The sequence below is a fragment of the Eulemur rufifrons genome, chromosome 18 (assembly GCF_041146395.1).
Source record: "Eulemur rufifrons isolate Redbay chromosome 18, OSU_ERuf_1, whole genome shotgun sequence".
Taxonomy (NCBI): domain Eukaryota; kingdom Metazoa; phylum Chordata; class Mammalia; order Primates; family Lemuridae; genus Eulemur; species Eulemur rufifrons.
The window spans coordinates 52,567,488-52,588,437 of NC_091000.1; the positions used below are offsets into that span (position 1 = coordinate 52,567,488).

General features: G+C 35.7%; 1 protein-coding gene and 1 non-coding gene across 2 annotated transcripts in view; one reads left to right on the forward strand and one right to left on the reverse strand.

The window, feature by feature from the left end:
- CDKAL1 (CDK5 regulatory subunit associated protein 1 like 1) overlaps positions 1-20,950 on the reverse strand; it is a 582,236-nt gene that overhangs the window by 215,910 nt on the left and 345,376 nt on the right. The gene's annotated exons all lie outside the window — the stretch shown is intronic.
- Positions 15,182-15,285, forward strand: LOC138399259 (small nucleolar RNA U13). Its single transcript, XR_011236147.1, has one exon. It is a non-coding gene; the product is annotated as a small nucleolar RNA U13 (small nucleolar RNA).

The following is a 20,950-nucleotide window of genomic DNA, read 5'->3' on the forward strand; positions in this document are numbered from 1 at the left end:
GTGGGAGTAGTAGTGTAGTCCCTGCCTACACTCAGCAGCTGCCATGTGACTTGCCATGACCAGTGAAATGTGGGCAGAAGTGACATGTGCTACTTCAGGATGGAAGGTTTAAAACCAGTTGTTCTCTATGTCTCTTTCCCTCCACCCTTCTTCTACAATCTAAGTTCTGAAGTGGAGAACATACGCACAGAACTTTAGCCAGTACACAATGGATATGTAACATGAGCAATAAAGAAATTTTTGTTGTTATAAACCACTGAGATATAGGTCATTTATTATACAACAGAACCTAGTTTATCCTTACTGACTGTGGATGGTTAATTTTATGCGACACCTTGACTGGGCTAAGGAGTGGCCAGATAGCTGATAAAACATTATTTCTGGGTATCTGTGAGGGTGTGTCCAGAAGAGATGAGCATTTCAACCAGCAGAGAGAGTAAAAGAAGATACACTCTCATCAACGGGGGCAGGCAGCATCCAATTCTTTGAAAGCCCAAATTCGATGCTTTGAAAGAACAAAAAGGTAGAGGAAGGACGAATTCTCTCTCTCTTCTTGAGCTGGGACATCCACCGGCTCCAGCCCTAGGACACTGAAATGCTTGGTTCTTGGGCCTTTGGATCGTTGACTTTACACTAGTGGGCCCCCTGGGTTCTCGGGCCTTGGGCCTCGCATTGGAATTTACACCACAGGCTTCCCTGATTCTCAAGCCTCTGGACTCAGTGAATTACACAACCAGCTTTCCTGGTTCTCCAGCTTGGAGACAGCAGATGGTGAGACTTCTGTTTCCACAACTGCATGAACCATTCTCTTAATAAACCTCCTCATACACACACACCCACCCGCGCACACACACACACACACACACACGCACAATTATGTTTCTTTGGTGAACTTTGACTAATCCACAGACACATTCTCAGCATATGAAAAAAATCCCAATGTTTAGAGACATTTAAAATAATATATCTACAATCAACAGCATTAAGTGGAATAAATGGATTTAGAAACTAAGTCTATAGGACCACAGAGTCCTTTTTCTTAACCAATTTCCAATAAATACTGAAATGAAAGTATGTATCAATAACAAAGGCAGAATAGGGGAGGAAGAAATTAACTGTTATATGGGTAACAGAAGGCTTTACCCCAAGTGGAGTTCAATTTTGAATGATAAATAAAAAGTTTTCCAGGCAGACTACAACAGATATATGTTAAAAATAAATAAAAACAGAAGCCATGGTTTAGATGCTCCAATGCCAACTGTCTATAGGTAATCAAAACTTAAGTCATTTTTATTTCCCCAAAACAATAAGCCTAAACAAAACATTCACATCAGCTTTTTGTCCCGATGACTCTGAAATTAAACCACTCAGCTATGACAACTCAGTTTACACACCTCTGTTTGCTTTAAAAAATATATGACAGCCAGTCAGGAAAAAGGTCAAAATACTTCCTCCTTTATGGTCTATAAACTGTGCTGTGGCTGCTGCAAAATTGAAACTTTGTGCCATTTTTTGGTTTGAGGTCTCCCAGTTCATGAACTGTTCTTTTGTATGCATGATAAACTCTTAAAATTCTAAGTCGATCAGATTTTATTTTTGACACACATAATATACCCAGTGTCTGAAAGGGCTGTATATTTTAAAAAATAATCCAGTGACCTGCCTTATCAGTTCTGCTTTTTTTAATCTAACATCATATCTCTTTAAAAGTACATTTGGGAAAAATAAGTATACTTAGGGATCACTTAATAATTCTCAATCTCTTTATTCTTTTATTAAATATACCAATTACTACATTCTTTGTTGAAATCGTTCTAAAGAGAAAATTGTTCATATGAAGGTTGGGCTTATAGTATCTTATAAGGCTGAACCTGTGCCATTCCTTTAGAAAAAAGATGGATAAAGTAATTAGTGCACATAAAATAATGGAAAAAAAAACTATGTTTTAAAAAAATGAATTTTTCTCTATTATAAAAGCAATGCATTTTTAAAATTTTGAAATACAGAGAAAAATACACTAAGGAAAAACTAATTGTTGCCAAAGACAATCATTAAAAGAAAAATTCACCACTTTTCTATCATCTTAAAACAACCAAGTTATAAAATTATATCTGATACTGTTTAGTGAGTTTGGACAAAGTAAAATGATTTTCAAAGACTAACAATATTTCTTGACAATACATCATTAGGTCCAAGCTCAATTTCTTCAAAAAGAAGAAAAAACCTTTCTTCTAAGCAAGGTCCCTATCACCCAATCACTTATACTCAAGGGGTTCATAATGCTTCCATATTAGCATAACAGGAGAAAGAAATCTGAATATGAAAACAGAAAACAAAGGAGAATCAAAGATAAGCACCAGCAAAACATCTTAGAATCATTCCTGAAGAAGTTATTATCTGTACAGCAACATTGTCCCTGGTGGACCTATGATCAGAGAATAGAAAAAAATAAATAGACATAAAAATGAAAAATAATGTCTTTGTTTGAAAAGAGTATAAAAAGAGATGGAAAGTAAAAGGAGAAAAGAGGAATAGGCAATTCTCTCCACCTCCCAATTTTATTGTAATGTAAGGGGAGACTTAAAAGTTTTTTAAGACCTCAGGTCTTAAAAACACGGACTATAATTACAAAATAGCTAGAAGAGAGGCTTTTGGATGTCCTCACCACAAAGAAATGATGAATGCATGAGGTGACGGTCTCGCTAAATACCCTCATCATTTGATCATTATACAACATATATATGAACAGAAACATAGAATTTCACCCTTCATATAAAATGTACAATTACAATGTGTCAATTACAAAAAAAAAGTATAAAAATATGGACCATAAGAAGTCATTTAATTGGAATGATTACAGAGGAACAGTGAAAGCTCCCCAGCCCTTTCAAAACTATAATACTATTAGTGATGAAGTAATAATAGTAGCAGCAGTAGTAGTAACAGTAATGGTAGCAGTTACCCTCTTTATGTGCTAGACACTACACTATCGGAGTCACACTCCATCTCATTTAAACTTCAGAACAAAGCTGGGAAGCAGTTCTACTTTACTCACTCTCAGATTCAGAGGAGTGATTACCATGCCCATGGCACAATGGTGGAGCTGGAATATAAACACAGTCTCCTTGACATTGCTCCATCAAAGGTGTCTCACAAAAGCATCACTCCTATGGACTGATCTGTCTGTGGCCCTCCCTAGGCCTACAGTCATTCTTGAGGAATAGCACACACTAATTTGCATGAAGATATTAATAAATTGTTTAAGGGATTAATGAGGAAAAAAACAGTAGAGAGTAGTCTCTCTAAAATAAAACATAAAAAATACATAATGTATATTATAGTCTCTGATATATTATAGTCTCTGATATATTATATGTAACATTATATGTATTAAGATAATTTTAATTTTGCTAATTTGCAAAATTTTCCTTAGGTCAGTTTTGTCAGAAATGTGTGGATTTTTTCAGATGTTTAAATTAAATAGCTCTTACTATATTACTTGAAATTAAATGATAATAAATTAATGGAATCTTTGAAGTATTTTGCTACTAAAAATATAGATTTTAAGTACAAATTGATAAACAGGCTTTTTTTTTAAATAAAGCAACAAAGAAGGACATATTCTATATCTGTTCTACCTTGTTTTCACTTGGTAAAAGTGTTGTCACGTGTCAGTTTTTAATTGGAACTTAAATGAAAGCACTTCCAGTTACTGCACGGTAAACTGGTTTGTCTAAGAACACCTTGTCAGAATATTTTCTGACATTCTAACCTGCTACTTTTTTAAACACAATGAGCTCCTGTAACTTGCATAACTCACCCTTTATGCAAGGTTCTGCCTAATGCTAACAGAAACAATAATTTGATGCATATTTTCTTTTTTGCCCCAGACAAAGTCTCACTCTGTCGCCCTGGCTAGAGTACAGTGGCATCATCATAGCTGAATGCAAACTCAAACTCCTGAGCTCAAGTGATCCTTCCTGCTTCAACCTCCCGAGTAGCTAGGACTGCAGGTGCATACCATCATGCCGGCTAATTTTTCTATTTTTTGTAGAGACGGGGTCTTGCTCTTGCTCATGCTGGTCTCGAATGCCTGAGCTCAAGAAATCTTGCCTCAGCCTCCCCGAGTCCCCAGAATGCTAGGATTATAGGCGTGAGCCACCACGCCTGGCCACATAACATTTTCAAACATTAAATTTGGTTATTGTTATAGGATTAAATTAAAAAGAAAACCAGTAGAGCAGGCTTTGCACTCTCCAATGTGTTGCCAATGATCAAACCTTTCCAATGAGAAAATGTGTTATGAATTATATTATGACTATTTTATGTGGCTAAAGAATTAGATAAGCATGAGTCTACATAATAATGATTAAGGAGATATTAATGCACTACTTTACGTGCTAAGAATTTCTTTCTACCTTAGGTGAGAAGAAGTGATTTCCAAATCAAGTACTCTGACTTTTTAATATTTCAAAATTAGCTAGAGACTGAGAATACAGAAGACAGGGAATAAAAGAAATATTTCAAAGAAGAGTCTAAGAGAATGTATAATATGAAGTGAACCAGGATGGAGAGGATGACCAATGACAACTTTCTGTATAATGTTTAGATGATTGCTTTTGCCCCATCCATCCTCACAGGTCCCTAAATCATCTCTCCACAGAATTAAGCAATAGCACAGTTCATCAGAGAAAAAAACTGGGAATTATTTTGAAAGGGGTGTCCCTTGACTCATGTTGTCAAGAAGCGGGAGAACGCATTCTAGATGAAGCAGCATATACTAAGCACGAAACCACCCTGAGTAAAATTAACACTCTGGAATGTCTGAGTGAAATGAAGAAAGGGAAATTCAATCCCTTAGAAGTTCAGTGATTACACATTCAAAGTGACTCATTAAAAATAAAAACAAATGGGATACTCCTGTCTGGATGTTTGATTTTATTTTCTCCTTAATAAGCTATTGAATGATTTCCCATAATCACCAATTATATATAAGAAGCTCAAAAATGAACTCAGGCCAGATGTGCTGGCTTATGCCTGTAAGCCTAGCACTCTGGGAGGCCGAGGTGGGAGCATCTCTTGAGCCCAGGAGTTTGAGACCAGCCTGAACAACATAGTGAGACCCCGTCTCTACAAAAAATACAAAAATTAGCCAGGTGTTGTGGCACACACTGTTGTCTCAGCTAGTTGAGGGGCCGAGGCAGGAGGATTGCTTGAGCCCAGGAGTTGCAGGTTGCAGTGAGCTATGATGATGCCACTGCACACTAGCCTGGGTGACAGCAAAAGATCCTGTCTCCAAAAAAAACAAACAAAAAATGAACTCAATATTCCTTGCCAAAACATCGCAGCCTCCTCTTGCCTCAGTTACCCAGTTTCAAAATCTCTAATTTCTCATCCTTATCCAATATACCTGATCAGTTGCTATGTGTTACTGATGCTACCCAACTCTCCTCAGTAGTCTCTTATTTTGCTATATCGACATCCTGAACATAACTTTGTACTATCCAGGCCTCACAATTTTGTCTTACAAACCAAAATGTAAGTCTGGGTCTTCAAATGGGCACAGGCCCTTGTTCAAATGTTACTCTCAATCTAGAATGCAACTGCCCACCTCCAAGCTACCCCTGCCTGCTAAAATTACATCCCTACTTGGATCGTCAGTTTCTCCTGTGTTTCCAAATGCACCCAAGGAATTTAATCTTTTCTTTTCTGTTCTCATTTAGAGTACTTTGTATCTCTACTAGGCAATTACCACATTCTACATTATTAATTGTTTAGCATCCCTCTCCAATAATCCCAATACTACATCATATATAAAAAGTTTGGTAACTTTTTGTTGAACTGAGTTGAACAGCAGCTAATTTTATGAAGAGTCATGCTTAAGTGAAACAGCCATCAATTCAATATTTACAGACAAATAATTTTCATTTTGACTTGATCAATGATCTGGCATGTGCCTCTAGGGAAACCTCAACTTTAGATAGTTTATACTTAAATTTCTGCATTTTAAACTTGAAGATTATACTCTTACTTTTTATACAGGAGAACTTCTTAATGAACCGTTAACCCAAAATAATTTGTCATCATTTGCAAGTATGAAAGACTAATTATGAATGACTAAATTATAGGAGCCTGAAATTAAAATCCTTTTTAAGATAAACAATATGCAAGGAGGTCACAAATGAGCAAAATGAGCTGAAGAGTGGAGGATACTACTCAAACACTATGCCAGTGACCAAACAACGTTCCTTCAGACAACACAACTCCACATTCACTAGCCATTTTACTATTCATGTCACTAAAACAGCAATTATAAAATGATGATTAAATTCATGTTAATTTTTCACTGCACATTAAAGCGGTGCAACATGAGAAATTCCCACAGTCCACTTCAAAGGAAAAAGACTATATTTCATCACTCAGTAATAAAATTATTAGCTCATACTACAAAGACAGCATGAAAACCCGGTAGTCTCAAATATAGCTCAACTTTATATATCTGTACATCTAACCTAACATCTGTTTCCTGTTTATATTTTCACAGAGCATTTTGCATTACTAGATATATATTTATGCAGTAAGAAAAAGTATAAAATCAAGCCTCCTGCAGTCTCATCTGGATATAATAAAGGAATCAAATTTTGAAATGGCAAGACTGTGAAAGGAAACGTCTACCTTTAATCATAACAAACAGCTGACTGCCCTTTTCCTACACTGTGGCACCTACTAATAACTTTAAGAAAAACACTCACCACATGCGAAGCTCTGAATCATTGTAGGATCTGAAGAGCCACACATTAGTTGAATCTGTTTCAAGCTGACTTTACAAAACCCAGTCCAAAGTTGAAACTTTGCAATATTATATGTGGAATATCCTTTAGGATTCTAATTACGTAGTAGCTAAGTAGGCACATCTGTGAAACATTACAAAACCTAAGAAGTTGCCAGTGAAGTTTTTAGTATTTTTTTTAAAAAACATACAATTTTAGTTTAGTAAACCCTGTATCATCTCAGTAGTCTGAAATTTTAGATTTACTCCCATGACTTTGAGTCTGTAACTGTTTATTTTCTCTTCCTTGAGTCCATGAAATTTAATTAATTAGATCATCAATTTATGAATTAGATGTACAAGGCAACAAAACATATTAAGTAACTTTAAGTGACTTATTTTAAAAATCATAGATGAGGAAACTGGAAAGAATCTATGAGATCATACAGACTAAACTCTCCTCCCATCACTTCTACTTCCAGATAAAGACATAAAGATCTAAAGAGGTTATAAAATTTGCCTGAGGTCACCCAGTTATATAGTGCTAGAATTAGAATTAGAACCAAGGTCTTCAGATTTTCAGAACAATGCCCTCTTAAATACAACTTGTGTCTTTTTATTATAGATTTAACTACATTGTACCAACATGTATTCTAATAGAACATGAGGCTCAAATATTCAATCTGCCACCATTATAGCTAACATAAATAAAATCCCTATATTCTGAATTATTTCATTCCCTTGAACAGGCATCATATTCAGTACCTATCGGAAAAAAACAAATCACAACCAATCCCAAACACTTCCCCCTTTGGGGGGAATATTATTCTGGGACCTTTTTTCAAGGGTCTTTACTATTTCCCATCCAAAGTCTACTTAATAGAATAATGGCAACTTTTACAAATGACTGGCAAATTTTATTAAAGCCAAACCTATGCCCATTCTGCTATATCCAGGAGAAATGAGTGCATATGTCCACAAAAAAACATGTACAGAATTTGCACAGAAACTTTTATTCAAAATAGTTGAACTATGTAAATTAACCTACTATTTAGAAGGAGAATGGGTAAACGAAGTGGTGCAACACAACACTTCTCAACAATAAAATAGAAACAAATTACCAAGACATAACAACATAGATGGCTCTCATGGTCGTTCTGTTGGACAAAAGAAAAACTCAAAAGAGTACATAGTGTGTGATTCCATTTACATGAAATTCAAGAATAAGCAAAAATTAATGGTGACAAAATTTTCTAATTCAGAACAGTGGTTGGCTCTTGGGCGTGTTAACTGTGACGGGGCACAAGAAAATCAATGGGACTCTGGAAATGTTCTGTTCTTGATCAGGTGGTAGTCACAACCAAGTACACATTTGTAAAGGTTCACCATGCATTTAAGATCACCACACTTTAGAGTATTCGTTATACACAATAAAATGTTGTATCATTTTTTTTTTTTAAAAAGGAAGTAAAGGCTGGCACCATGTATGAGATCTGGATGGAAGTCTAGGAGCTGTGGTCCAGTTGTCAGGAACAAAGGAACAGAATTCATTTATTCTAACTCCAGTGGCAGATTTTGATTTTGGGAAGTTTTTCCTGTTCTGTCCTATTTACCCCTTTGTAAATATTATTTTACTTAACAATATAATATCTAATGATGAATATTTTTAAAATAAAAATTCTATACTGGTAAGCTGTGATACATTTAGACAATGGAATATTATTCAGCACTAAAAAGATATGAGCTATCAAGCCATGAAAAGGCATGGAGGAAACTTAAATATCTATTACTAAGTGAAAGAAGCCAATCAGAAAAGGCTATACACTATGTGATTTCAATTATATGACATTCTGGAAAAGGTGAAACTCTGGAGACAGTAGAAAGATTAGTTGGTTGTCTGGGGCTTGAGAGAAGGGAGAGATAACAGGTGGAACAAATGGGATTTTCAGGGCAGTGAAACTGTTTAGTATGATACCATAATGGTGGGGACATGTCATTATACATCTGTCAAAACCCACAGAACACACAACATCAAAAGTGAATCTTAATGCAAACAACAGAATTGGAGTAGTAACAACCTAGGTAAGAGTGCTATAAGGTACAACTCCAAGAATCCTGGCCCTTTAGGGAACAAGTCAAATAGTGAATCAAATACTCTTAGGTATTTTGGTTTTGGTCAAATATCGTTTTAAATATTTGTACCTTAAAATTATTAACTGCCAGGGAAAGCATGCATTTAATCCATGTTTAGCAATTCTTTTCAAGTGTGCAACTGAAGATCTATAGAATTTCTAGCAACTTTTTAAATATGAAATGACTAAGTCAAAGAGACTATTTCTATTCTAATGATAATAATAATGATACTTGTTGCTTAAAATCACTTTATATTCACACATCTTGGAGAACTGCCCTGATGTTATTGAATAGATGTTATTTGTGCAATAACATTTGAATGAAATATATATGTGAAACATATGTACTATATATATAATGAGTTCAGTTACCTAATGCAGTAAAATCAAATACAATTATTGGCAACATAAATTATATATCAGAGCATATCACAGATACAGTTTCAAGAAAGGACTACTAAATACAAAGTAATGAACTTGTCTGAAGATGAATACACAAGAAAAGCACAGTCTAGATGGTGAAATTAGGCAATCTGGAACCCAAAATGAACCTGGTTATTGTAGCAGTGACATCTATTAATAATGCATGATACGTGCCACCTGGAGACGATGGAAATTATTAATAGCTGGTCAGTCAGTGGGTTCATAGTTGTCTAGACGGCCAAAAGATCTAGCTCTAATTTGGTATTTTTCCTCCCAATTAGCTCCAATTATAAACAAATGGATTTTCTTCGAGGCAGATACAAGCATGTAATATAAATATGTATATTAACATATTGCTAAAAATTGCCTTCTTATTTTGAAGCCATGGTCCAATTAGCTTATTTCTAAGATGCAGCTGATCATAAACCACACCATCAATTCAATAACAGCCTTTCAAGGGGAAAACAAAAAAACCAGAAACATTACCATATTAATGCTATCTATTAATTGTAGAACATAATTCTTATTTCTCAAACATTGAGCCTGAGAATCAAGAAAAAGCATTGAACAACCAAATATTTATCATTATCATGAGAGAAAAGGAACACAATGTTCTTTTCATTTTCCCCATCCAATGTGAAGTTGTGGCAAAGACTGCTGATTACCTACTAATATCCTTTTTCTCTTCTTGCTTCAGTAATAAAATTCTCAAATTTTAAGTAGACCCATAGCCACCAATCTAGAGATTAATTTCCCATACAGCCATATAACTAAGTTGGGGCAAAGGGATATGAGCAGAAGAGATTGGTCACTTTTGGGTCACGCCAGTAGAAGAAATGGGCATGTCCTTCCATTGCCTTTTCCCCTTCCGCTGGCTGGGGATGCAAACATGATGGCAGGGCAAAGAAGAGCCACCTTAGACCTAGAGAGGCAAGACACATTGAAGACAGCAGAGCCTCCAGAGCAGCCTTGGACCGCCCATCTCTGCACTGTGATTATCAGATAGAAGTAAACTTCTATAAACCACTGGGGCCTCTTTGTTAAATCCTATTCAGATTTTCCTTAACTAATACAGACACGTTGCTAATAAAGGCTTCAATGTAAGCATTTTCTACATAACACTGCATGGCTTTATATCTTCTATAATAATTTCTTAAACATTTTTTATAGTCCTTGCTAGTTAGAAATGATAACCTATGTTGCTTATGAACACATACCCTCTGTTACGGCACCAAGATGGTAGCAGCTGAAGCAGAGGCCCAGGTGAACATGGGCATACCTCTAATGTGTGCTGGCAGTGACCGGCACTTGGGGCCACCCTTCCGTCCACAGCCTTTGGGAAATCTCACACTTCCCCACAGGTCCTGCTCCATTTCCTCACTGACTAGCTTCCTCCCTCCCAAGAGGCCCTTTAGACTTTGGCTTGTGCTATGAATCATGAGATTTCTGATGAGAAAATACATAAAAATTGGAAATAGTTGATCTACAAGATATCTTTACACAGAAAAATATAGAATAAGTTCTGTATTTTCAGATCCGACACGCTGTTTTTGAGGTAAAATTACAAAATCCCAATAATAATAGCTAATAACTATTAAGCACCTACTACGTGCCAGAGACTATTCTAAGTATTCTACATATATCAATTCATTGTTTGACCAATGTTACTCTATTATAGGCTAAATAATGCTACTCTATTATATAAAATCTTAAATTTACATAGCATCTCACAAGGCACTATTGATATATCATCTAATATTCTTCACACAGGGTAACTGCTAATATGCCCCAGCTGATATGCGAACACATCCAAATCCACAGAAATGTGAGAGTCTGTCCAGTGCTCCACGCAAATCAGCTGCACATCCAGGGCTATATCAGAGACTGGCCCTGACATCAAACAATCAGCAACACTCAGTTCTGTTTTTATGGACTCTCTTTGAGTTCTAAAATCAAGCATACCTGCCTAAGAGAAGAGGAGGGAGGTCCATGAGATAAACACTGAGGGCCATGGATTAACTCATTGATAACCCATGTTCCAAGCAGGAAATGCACCTGACATTGAGGGAACGAATAGAGGTGAAAGTGGGCTAGGCTGATGGAAGAGCAAGAAAGAAATAAAAATAAGTTATTATTTATCAAGTTTTCTTTTTAAAACTTTTTTCAAAAAATCTGAAGGATATTTTTCTTCTTTGGGAAGAAGCAGCATAAAAAGAAGATGGTAGGTTTCCACTGATAAAACTGAGAACGTACCTGGGAAATTTATAAAGGCTCACAAAGAGCCAAGAGAGTGTCCCAAGCCTGGGTGATGGGGAGTGACTACCAGAGGGCTGTGTCTGAGGCCTCATGAACTTGGCCACCAAAATGATGCCCAGTCCGGCTCCAGGGCCATGGGTGGGGAACAAGAAGAGTCCAGTCCGTCTACAGAACAATCAGTCCTTGAGTAATAGAGAGATCATTGAGAGTTAATTTTCTGTAAATTTGGTTTTTACACTGTATTATTTGCAGCATGAAAAGCACTTCCAAGTGAGGAAAGCCACGCTATCCAAAAGGAATGCTTCTTTCTCAGACGTTGGGTGGAGGACTCAGGTCAAGCGAGTGATTCTCTCAGCTCACTATAGAAACACAGAAGCCCTTGGCGTTCAGGCCTCTCTGACACAGGGTTATACAAATGATACACCACTGTCGAAGCAAGTATTGAGATGATTATTTCACACCAAATACCAGATAATGAAATGGCACTGCAGTTTTTTGACATGTAAGTTTTTTCTTTTAAATTCCAGATCACATCCAGTAAAAAATGAGTTTGAAAAGATTTTAGAAGACTCAGAATTAGAGATCAAGTAGAAAATTAAATATCTACCTCATTCAGCTTAAACCTTTCAAAATGGTATTCCCCTTTCAGAAAGAGTTAGATGTGAATAGAGTGGTCAAAATTCAACTAATTTGCCAGATTAATGACAAAACTGATTCAGACTCAAAGCTTCTACTTCAGTGAATACTTCAATACAATAATGATGCATTCAGTTGGAAGGATAACAGAATAAAAACATAATACAGATATAATAAATATACTGGTAATAAAATTGATGCACTCTAAAAAATCTGTGTTTACTTCGATGACAGTAAAACAATGTACTTCAGATTTCAATATGAGTCTTTAGTTCATGAAATGAATATTCTGAAATATCAATATTTTCCAGTGGTTTATTAAAAATTCTAGAGTCTATAGCTATTAATTTCAAGTATGATAAATCTTTTAATATAGTAAAGCAGCATCAAAAGCAAACATATTTTTTCTGATTAACAAATGCTTAATTGATTGATGTGCACCGCTTTTGGGAGACCACACAGATGATGGGACATGGCATAGTGAAGGGGACGTCATCTATCATGAAAACAAAACTTTTTTAATGAATCTAAACCAACAGCAGCTTCAACTACATGTCAGACAGTGATTGTGGAACTTGAATAATCTATTAGAATAGAAATAACAACATAATATTTGATGTGGTTCTTAAGAAAAGAATATTTAAAAGGGAGAGAAGCAAAAATGTCATAAGCAAGATTTAGTCTATGTATGCCACATTATTTCATGTATGGTACCCAGAGCTGTAAGGATCTAATGAAGAATACATTTCGGTCTGTAAATCTCTGTGATGGTGACTCAATTAATAGTGACTGTTTGCTGTCAGTAACCTGCGGATGACATGGGTTCCTCCTCAAAAACTTATAAGGGCTAATGTGTACCTCTGACATAGAGCACAAAAAATAACCAAAAGTGTTTCAACCCCACATGCTAATGTCTTGACAAATAAAAAGGCAGTCCATTTCCAGGCATAAATAATTTTTACTGACATCAGTGGGAATTGTGGAATAAAAGCCTCTGAAAATCATCTTCTCCATAAAAACAAGGAGAGCACTGATAAAAATTGTCAGGGTCTTTTTTAGAACTCTGGAAATTAACTAAAGGCTGGCGGCAAGCTGGGTAGGGTTTGTTCATGAAAAACTGAAGTTTGGTAAGAACAGTGAGTTATACTGTGTTTTTAACCTACCCAATTCTCACCTCCTATTCCCCAGCTCCACAGTAGCCTTGAAAAACAACAGCCTTCAATCACGGTGAAAACCAGCAGCCTGGTAGCCATTGGAGGGGGCACAATAGGGTTAAGGCTCCCTCAAATCTGTCATTCCCAGAAAACTGTCATTTTTTTTGAACTTTCAGGTGGTTCCAAGGAAGACTCAACCCACACAGCTTGCTTATTTAACCTGACCTGGTCCTTACCAGTGAGAACAGTCTTTTGCCCAAGGGTATTTGTCAAAAATAATCAGCTGCAATTGTTTAACATCATGGCTGCCTGAGGCTGTGTGTAACAGCTGGGGCAAACAGTAAGCAAACCCAAAAGCTTAAATAGAAAAGGTAGGGAATGTGATATCCACAGGGGGCTTTGAAAAACACTGACATAGTCCTGCAAGTCTAGAAGTCACATGCATGCATAGGGCTGTGTGTGTGTGTGTGTGTGTGTGTTCAGGTTGTGTACATGCTCAGTATGTAGCTGAGAAGACACTAAGCTCTCATCTCCGGCTAAACATGATGAGACATTGCACAAACAGGAAGTAAAGGCAAAAGTGGAATTGTAGGCAGGGTTTGGTGGCTCATGCCTGTAATGTCAGCACTTTGGGAAGCTGAGGTGGGAAGATTGCTTGAGGTCAGGAGTTTGAGACCAGCCTAGGCAACATGGCAAAATCCCATCTCTACAAAAAATTTTTAAAAAATTAGAAAGGTATGGTGGTGCATGCCTATAGTCCTAGCGACTCAAGAGGCTGAGGCAGGAAGATCACTTGAGCCCAGGAGTGCAAAGTTGTAGTGAGCTGTGATTACATTGCAGCACTACAGCCTGAGCAACAGAGTAAAATCCTCTCTCTTAAAAAAAAAAAAAAAAAGGTGGCGTTGTAAGCTACCTGACTGAGCATCAAAGGCATGCTCCAATATGCACAGGGGACCCTTCTGCAAAAACTGAGAGACTTATTGGTTACAGGCATTTAAGGAAATCTCTGTCCAAACATTAGCTGACCATTAAGCTACCTGGGTAGAGATTTTACTGGCCACACATGACAAAGTACAGACTTTACAGAGTTACAGCTGACCCTTGAACAACATGGGTTTAAACTGTGCAGGTCCACTTATACACAGATTTTCTTCTGCCCCTGTCATTCCTGAGACAGCAAGATCAACACACCTCCTCTTCCACTTCCTTCTCTGCTTATGCAACGTGAAGACCTTTATGATGATCCACGTCCACTTAATGAATAGTAAATATATTAATCTCTGTTACAATTTCCTTAATAATATTTTCTCTCCAGCTTACTTCATTATAAGAATACAATATATAATATATATACAAAATATATATTGACTGTTGATGTTATTGGTAAGGCTTATGACCAACTATTGGTTATTCAGTTTTTGGGGAGTCAAAAGTTATACATGGATTTCTGCATACACAGGGAGTGGGGCATTGGTGCCTCTAACCCCCATGTTGTTCAAGGGTGGTTCAGAAAGTCACTAAACAACAACAAACCCTGAGGAAGGAGGAGAATCTGATTTCTAGAGATGCCACATTATCTCAAATGTCTGTTTTTTTTCCCCCAAAAACATCACAAAATGTTCTCTCTACCCACAAACCACACCAAAGACCTCTAAACAAGAAAATATGGCCCATACACAGGAAAAAAAGCAGTCAACAGAAACCATCCTGGAGAAAGCCCAGATATTAGACTTACTAGACAAAGACTTTAAATTAGCATTTTAAATGTGTTCAAAGAACTAAAGAAAACCATGTCTCAAGAACTAACAGAGATCCTTTTTTAGTTCACAAAGGTGATGATTGGGTTTTCATACACCTGTGTGAGACGTGTCTCCCTCAAACCTTGTTATAATGTTGGCATGTTATTCATCTGACATGAAAAAACATTTTAATTCAAAAAAATTAATGAAAAGCAACAGATTGTCTCACCAAATAGAGTATCAATAATAAGAAAGAAATGATAAAAACAACCAGATAGAAATTCTGATATAAATCATATAAAAACTAAATAAAAGAATCACTAGAAGGACTCAGTAAGAGATCTGAACAAGTAGAAGAAAGAATCAGCAAACTTGAAGATAGGTCATTTGAGATTACTTGATAGGGGAACAGAAAGAAAAAAAGAATAAATAAAAATTAACAGAGCCTTAAAAATCTGTGAGATACCATCAAGCATACCAGCATACACATAATTTCCGGGAGAGGAAAGAAAGAGGCAGAAAAAATATTTAAACAAATAATGGCTGAAATCTCCCTAATTTGAAGAACATTGATCTACACATCCTGATAGCTCTAGGAACTCCAGGTAGGATACACTCAAGGAGATCTATACCTAGAAACATAATCAAACTGTTGAAAGTCAAAGACAGAGAGAGAATCCTGACAGCAGTAAGAGAGAAGCAACTTATCATGGATAACGAATCTTCAGTAAGATTAATAATCGATCTGTCAAAAACCACACAGGCTAGAAGGCAGTGGGATGACATAAAGTGCCAAAAGGAAAAAAACAAAAACAAACCTGTAATCCAAGACTTGTGTATCCAGAGAAGCTATCCCTCAAAAATGAAGAAATTAAGACATTCCCAGAAAACAAAAACTGAGAGAATTTGTAGTTAGCAGAGCTGTCTTACAAGAAACGATAAATGGAGTCCTGCAGGCTGAAATGGAAGGGCACTTGAGAGAAACTCTACGTGAGGAAATAAAGGGCACAAGTTAACCACATGAATAAACACAAAAGACAGTGTAAGTGTGGTTTTTGCTTGTTATTCGTGTTTTTATCTTATCTGATTTAAAAGACAACTATATAAGGCACTAATTATAAATCTGTGTTGATGAGCATACATACATTGTATGGAGATGTAACACTTATGACAATAGCAGCACAAAGAAGCAGGGAGGGCAGGGAACTACACAGGAGCAAAGTTTTTATATGTTATTACAATTAAGTTGATATTTATCCAAGCCAGATTGTTGTAAATTATGATGTTAAGTATTATCTAATCCGTAAGGTAGCCAGTATAAAAATAACAATAACAACAAAAATAGTAAAAGAAGAAACAAAGGAACTAGAATGGCACACTAAAGAATTTCTACTTACCACAAAAGGAGGCTATTATAGGTTCAGTTGTATTCCCTAAAAAGATATTTTGAAGTCCTAACCCCCAGTAGCTCCAAATGTGACCTTATTTGGAAATAGGGTCTTAGCATGTAATCAAGTTAAAATGAGGTCAGACTGAATTAGATGAGCCCTAATCCAGTGACCAGTATATAAGAAGAGGACACTTGGACACACAGAAAGAGAGAATCCCATGTAAAGACTTAGACAGAGACTGGTGTGATATGTCTATAAGCCAAAGAATGTCAAGGATTGTCAGCAACCACCAGAAGCTAGGAGAGAAGAATTGAACAGATTTTCCCTCAGAGCCTCCAAAAGGAATGAACCCTGCTAACGCCTGGATTTCTCACTAACAGAAATTTTTTAAATTTGAAACTATCCAGTTTGTGGTACTTTGTTACAGCAGCTAAACTAATACAAAGGCACTAATGGAAGAATAGAGGAAAAACAACAAAAAATCAACAAGGATCTGCTGAGGTAGTAAAAATGAAGCCTAGAAATATATGAGCCACTTAACTAAAAGATTAATATCTGAAATTTCAACTGATCAGAACGGGCTGATATTCCAGTGCAAAATAAAAGCTGATAGAAAGCTTGCTTTTGAACATATTTTAACACATAAACTATGAAGATTGCATCTTGATTATCATATATTACTTCTTGATTGCAGATTTATCCACAGTATTTTCTCTAATCAATGTTATATACGAAGTAAAAGTTCCACAGTAATTTTTAAAAATATACAATAAATATGCTATAAAAAGAAATAGATTTTTTTCCCTTCAAACTAATGAACAACTGGAGAACTTTCAACATTATTCTAAACAATCAGTATGATTTTCTCTGGGCTCCATGCAACATCCTCTGATGCCAAAAATGATTTATGACACATAGACTATTTGTGCCCATTATAATCTATTTGATAGTTCTGATACAACACATGCAAATAAAGGATAAGGGAGTTCTTAGCAGTAGAAGTAATAATGATAATAAGAACCCTATTGTTTCCAATTTAGAACACAATCATTATTTACTTTAAATGACATTAAAGAACTTTTGGACTTAAATTTTGAAAGCTTAATATATTCATGCAGATTATTTCTTTGATAGGGAAAGGAAGATGTGGAGAAAAGAACAGATATACATATCAGACCTAAGCACACAATTTAGTAGATTTGAAACAAACAGCAACATACCAAGGAAATGAAGTTTGCTTTCTGACAAATAGGCAGAATGTCCCTCAACTATTCTATGAACCATTAACTTCATTATCAACATTACTGTTCTACACCATGAATCACCTGAAAATTCCATTACCTACCTGATATAAAATATGAGGATTTCATTTTACTAAGTGCTGAATTAGCAAGTGCCTAAAGTAGCCTTTCATAGACTATTAGAGCAAAGAAGTCAATACTGAAAGGATCTTAGAATCAAAAGAAAAAAAAGTGTAAAGGAAACTACATGCATTGCTTTATATGTTAGCCATTCTCTGTGCTTGTGAAGGAAAATCAAATGCAGCTTTTCTCAATGGTTTGAGTACAACTGACTTCCTAAATTAATGAGGAAGATAAAGCTCCCAGATGGTGTACTGTGGAGTTTGAACTATACTAATTTTGACAGATGACATAGAAGTCTTCTCAGCTACTCTGATTAGATTAAGGATTCAGGGGACTGACAATGTGAAGTGACTTTTAAGATGCAAATTAAACCATATACATACCTAATGCCTCCTATATAAACTGAAATGTACACTAGACTACTAAAAGATGAAAGTAGGAATATATGTATGCCACGATTAAAGTATGTAAATTCCCAGGTTTCTCAAGTATGCTAGAATGAAATATACATATTTTTTTTTAAGTTTTCTTAAAAGATATAAACACAGACATGGCTCAGGATATTCAACTGTAACATCAGTTTCCTTATAAAGGCCTTGCTAAGGCCTTTTCACTCATCACCTTGCCACCCAATTTATCCCTATGTTCTTTTCCTCTCAGGAAAGTTATCTCTTTTGGGAATGAATATCCATGTGTCACTGTATTTCACGAGGAATATTCAATAACTTAGCCCAATGGCAAGAGAAAGAGAATTGAATGATAGTGGTTGAGAAGTTCAGAAGTTTATATTACAACGTGGATTAAAGCATTTTATACTAATAGAAGAACCATAAATGTTGGCCATTGATATTCCCACATTGGGTCTAGACTCCCATGCATGTTTTCTTATAATTTAGACACTGGAACTGAGAGTAGCAGTAAAGCGCACAGGGTAGGTCTCTGTATAAATAATTGATGGCCATATAAATAGGAGTTTTAAACAAGGCATTTTCCATTGCGTTGCTAAGGAAGACAGAGATATCCAATATTTTCAACACGAGAAACATTCACCTACAAAATAGTTCACTTTCTCCTGAAAACATACTTGGGACAATAAGCATAACATAAAGTGCAGCAGCAACAAAGAGTAATCTGTTCTGAAATCAAGTCTATCTATTTAGGAGTTCATTTCTTTTCTGGATCCTTTAGTTTGTGTATGATCATAATGCTTAATCATCCAGACTTAACATTACAAACCAAGGCTCAGTAGCAGTAGGAAGCAATGAGCAATGTAAATTTTTCTGAGGGGTTGTTTAGCTCAAGAAAAGCTTAGGCTTCTTACGTAGGGCTGGAATTAGGGGTTGACACCTGGACAAGGGAACAAGAGAATATCACAGGAACCAAGAGGCTGAGACACAAGGGCAGAGACACAAGTTTTTTAGTGGAAGGACCTGCCTAAAGCTTTGCTGATGCTCATACCCAGATCCATTTGAGAAGTTGAACAGTTAGAATGCTCACTGACCTCTTGAAATTTATTCACGACTGCCAGGGCAAGAATGAAATAGAGCACTGAGGATTATGAATAGGGAAAAACGAGGTACCAACAGTCTGATCAAACCACATACCAACATGTCTCAAAAGCTATATGTGGATGGCAGAAATAAAGGATTTTTCCTATTTCTTTGCTCAAAATAAATCATCTAGCATGTCCTTTCATTCATCAAAAGGGAGAAAATATTTTGTATACAATATACAGAATATACTTACATATTATTCTATTATTTTGCAAAGTATAAACCCTAAGAAAAAACAATTTTATAGACCCCATTTGAACAGTTGAGTTCAGTTTGGAAATTCTGTATTGCTTCGATGAAATGCAAGCACCGCAGGTACTAAGTTTGCTATTATTTTGAAACTATGAGGCATTTTTAAAGTCTGCCAAGCCAAACATATTATTAATGTTCATAAATTAACATGCAACAAAAATCCTTGACAAGTATCTACTGTCTTTTACCAGATATATTTATTTGGCTAAATATATAATTAAGTAAAAATATAAGGTCATTTAACTAAAACCAAAGGTAGCAGGAAGCTGATTTGCTATAGTGATTAAAAGATTTCCAAACCAAACACAGATGGAATATTTAAAATATCATTGTAATTAACCTTACAATCACATGTAACATAAACATATTAAATGTAAATCTTGAACAATACTAGACATTTTAATTCAAGCAAATAAAATGTAGTATAATATCAATGTGAATATTAGTATCAATATTTTTCAGCAATATTTTAAAAAGTAATATAAATTTAAAAATATGTAATTTGCTTTATTATAATTATAAAGTCCTTAATCAAAAGCACTTGCACTCTACATTAATCAACTCGCCCTCTCTGGAGCAGGCTGTAAGTGATACACTAAAATTCTGCTATGATTTTGAGACATATAGGTCTCCTAAAGGCAGATAATTGTTAAAGTATTCATAACACATGAAGGACCAGGATACCTTAGGTAAATAAAATCCACAGACGCTTCCCATATTCCTTACCGCCCAAGAGCTTCAACTGTCTATTCCCTATCAGCCAATCCACAAACTAAAACCAAGACAAATTGTCTGATTTTAATTTCTCCTCCTTGACTATTCACTGCTGACTTCTCTAATGGAGATTTTAGAAAGCAGCAAAAGCTAAGAAGCAGGAAGGAGAAGAAAGAAGTTAATAGCTTAGATAATCTACAGATTCAATAATAATAATACAATGAGCTCATTTGCTCTAGATAGTCCTAAAGATACTATCTATCACTATGGTATGTTAGCAGGGCAAATAAATAAAATGTATCCTTTACATGAATTTTCTCCCACCATCCAGTATATCTTCACAGAAGTATGACTTATGAGAAATATATATGCCAACCATTCCTAAAAACTTCCAAAAGCACATGCTCAGCAGACATGAAGATATTTCAATATATGAGGCATATAGTCAAGGAACAGTTAATAAGTTAAATTTTGAGCTACCACATCATTCAATATACATTTATCAAGTGTGTGTGTTATCACAGGCACTGAAACGCAAAGACAAATAAGACAGCACCTCCCTAAAGA